This window comes from Corylus avellana, chromosome 6 (genome assembly GCF_965113065.1).
Source record: "Corylus avellana chromosome 6, dhCorAvel1.hap1.2, whole genome shotgun sequence".
Classification (NCBI taxonomy): domain Eukaryota; kingdom Viridiplantae; phylum Streptophyta; class Magnoliopsida; order Fagales; family Betulaceae; genus Corylus; species Corylus avellana.
Genome location: NC_142495.1, coordinates 17,458,268 through 17,461,552, shown reverse-complemented (window position 1 = coordinate 17,461,552; position 3,285 = coordinate 17,458,268). Strand labels below are relative to the sequence as shown.

At 40.9% G+C, this 3,285-nt stretch overlaps 1 non-coding gene across 1 annotated transcript; it reads left to right on the top strand.

Moving 5' to 3' along the window:
- The first annotated feature begins 1,855 nt into the window (after positions 1 to 1,855).
- LOC132188894 (small nucleolar RNA Z247) lies at positions 1,856 to 1,995 on the top strand. Its single transcript, XR_009440954.2, has one exon. It is a non-coding gene; the product is annotated as a small nucleolar RNA Z247 (small nucleolar RNA).
- Positions 1,996 to 3,285: the final 1,290 nt, after the last annotated feature.

Sequence of the window (3,285 nt, the reverse complement as noted above, 5' to 3'; positions counted from 1 at the left end):
GCACAACTTCCTTGAGGGGGGAGGGTAAACTGTAATTTCCCCCATGAATAAAGAAAGAAAGGAAATTGTATAAACTTGTAATATAGGGTGAGAGCAAAAATACATTAAATTCAAAGAGAGAGAGAAAGAAATCGGCGATGGTGTGTACGTCACTCTGCGGGTGTGTGCGGAGAGCGGAAAAGAGGAAGATCTATATAGGGTTAATTTTACCTTCTTCCATGTCTCCCCATTTGGAATCACTCAACTCCCTCCATCTTCGTCTCTCACATGTGAGAACAAAAAGAAAAAACTCTCTCTCTCTCTTGGTGACACGTGCAACCAATTATGTGTTGTAGTGGCTTGCTTGTTAAGTAGATGCAAGATTGCATGGTATGAGATATGAAGTGACCATATCTGAGCATGTCTTTGGCCATGCCATTCTAATGAGTACTTTCTTGTTTCAATCAACGAAATAAAAGTGCAACATCCAAGACCCACATTCCTCCATCCAGAAACCATAACATGCTTCTCCTAAGTTTTCTTCATATTTGTCTAATCATTTCCCTATAAGATAGCTTTTCTAACTCCTTCTATGTACAAATCAAACAATTTGTGAAACGAGAGAGAAAAAGAAAGAATTCTAGAGAGAAATAATGGTAGCAAAGATTGTTCTCTAATTGGGGCTCCTAACCCTAACCCTAGCAATGTTCATGGCGATCCGTACACATGCATACACCCCCACACATAGCACTCACACCCCCACACACACGCGCACACATGCGTACACCCGTACACATGTGCACACCTACTCACACACATACACCAACAAACTCACACACACACATGCGCACCTGCACATGCATGCACACATGCTCACACATATGCACACACACCCAGGCACGTGCACACACACGCGCGCACTCATGTGTGCGTGTGTATGAGCTAGGCTCATGAGCCTTAATCGAGTCGCTCATGTGTAATATAGGGGCTATTTTTTACTCTTACATATTTTGTGACAATTGTAGTACGATTTAGATTGTGCATAATGATGTTTTCACGAATGCATTGAACACATTAAGGTTGTTAGAGAGTTATCAAATGATAACACTCCTCATGATATCAGGAATCAAACTCAAATAAACTCAACCGAGGATAGCATCGATTGATCACTTCAAATCTAGTCTTATATCTTATCTGTAACTCTTGTAGATTGAATTTAATATTTGTATTTAGTTTTTATCTCTTGTAATCAAAGTTCCCTATATATACAAAGCCTTATCCACAATTATGGTAAGGTAGAATAACCCAAACACTAGAGTCATATCAATCTTTACATGGTATCAGAGCCATTCTAGGCTAACGCCATTTTTTGCTTCTCTATTTTTTCATGGCTACTTCATCGTCTTCCACTAACCCAATGAATTATCTCACCATTCCCTCTTCTTTCTCTCACAAACTCATGCAGACCAATTATCTTCTGTCGAAGCTTGCTATCCTACCTGTCATCGAAAGCCAAGATCTTCAAGGCTTTATTGATGGATCTATTACTAGCCCTCCTCTGTCCATCACCTCCAAAGTTGATACCATTACTACTCTGTCCAAGAACCAGACTTGGCTTCAATGGCACATGCATGATCAGCTTGTGCTTAGCATCTTGATCCCGTCTGTCACTAAGAAAGTCGTTGTCCATTTTGTTAAGTGCCTCACTCCACGGAAACTATGGCTCTCTTTGGAAACTATGTTCACTTCCAAGGCCCGTGCTTGCACGATGTCCCGTCACCTTCAGCTTACCACACTCAAGAAATGTAGCATGTAAATCACTAACTATTTCTAGAAATTCACCACACTGGTTGATACCTTGGCTACCATTGATAAGCCATTACATGATGACGATCTTCAATCTTTTCTTCTTGCAGGACTCAATAGTGAATATGATTCATTTGTCACCTCAGTTACAACCTAGGTGGATCCAATCTCCATTGATGAGCTCTATGGCCACCTTCTTGCTCATGAAATTCAGCTTGAGCAAAATATTGCTTCTTCTGATCTCTCTATTTCAGGTGTGAATTTTACCTCCAAAGGTTCAAATTTTCATGGAGGACGTGGTGGATGTCCCTCCCTTTCCAATCGTGGCTCTTACTCCAATGACAATCATGGCTTCCATTACAATTCCAGTAGTGTGCCTTCTTATCAGCATAGCTTCAATTCCAATCGGGGCAGGGGGCGCGGCATAGGTGCTCCATCTTTCATCAAATCCCCTCGCCCAGTGTGTCAACTCTACAACCAGATTGGACACCTTGCTCCTACATGTTATTAGCGAGTAGCGAGTTGATCATTCATACACACAGGATGCTGCTTCTCAAATCCAGGCATACCATACAACATCTCAACTGTCATCTCACATTGTCTATGACTCCAACTCGTATCCCGACATCGGAGCCACACATCATCTCATGTCTTATCTCACCAATCTGAATGTTCTGGTTGATACCTACTCCGGCTCTGACGAGATAAAAATTAGTAATGGTGATAGGCTCTCCGTAAAGCATGTTGGCACCTCTCATATCCTCTATTAGGGGTGTTAAGTGAACAAGCCGCTCGCTTGCTCGCTCAAGATCGACTCGTATAAGCTCGGCTCGTGCTCGACTTGATTATTAAATGAAACGCTTCGTGAACACAAATTTTGACTCGAATATTAAACGAAGCAAGCTCGACTCGACTAGGTTAGGCTCGTGAGCAAGCTCGTATAAGCTCGTGTGTGTGTGTGTATAAAAATAAGTAACACATAATTAATTATAAATCTCATAATTATTAAAATCTTAAAATTGCATTTATATTTAAGCATTAGAAAATGAAAAATTCTAGACCCTTCGTGATCAAAGAGAGAGAGAGAGCAATCATTAAAAAGACCTCAATTCAATTAGGGCAGACCCAAACTAAAGGATGAAGAATCAAGCAGAAACTATTGAGGGAGATTGCAAAGGGCAGAAACTATTGAAGAATCAAACAGACCCAAACACTATCACTACCTGTCTTGTGAGCAAGAGTGTGAAATGAGAGTTCATGTGGAATATGTGCTATGACTAGTGAGGGAGATTGTAGCGGGCGTTGTCCCAATGCAGTCTAAATACAACCTGTTAACTAGTCCCACATTGCTAAAAAAATACCAATCCCTAAGTTTGCTTATCTATAAAAGGATGCATATCCTCTCTCTTTGAAACCAAATGCCTTATTGTATTGACTCAGGCTCCATACTCGACTAGCCAGGCTAAGCAAATGTTCATATACAAGCTGGCTTCTTAAGCT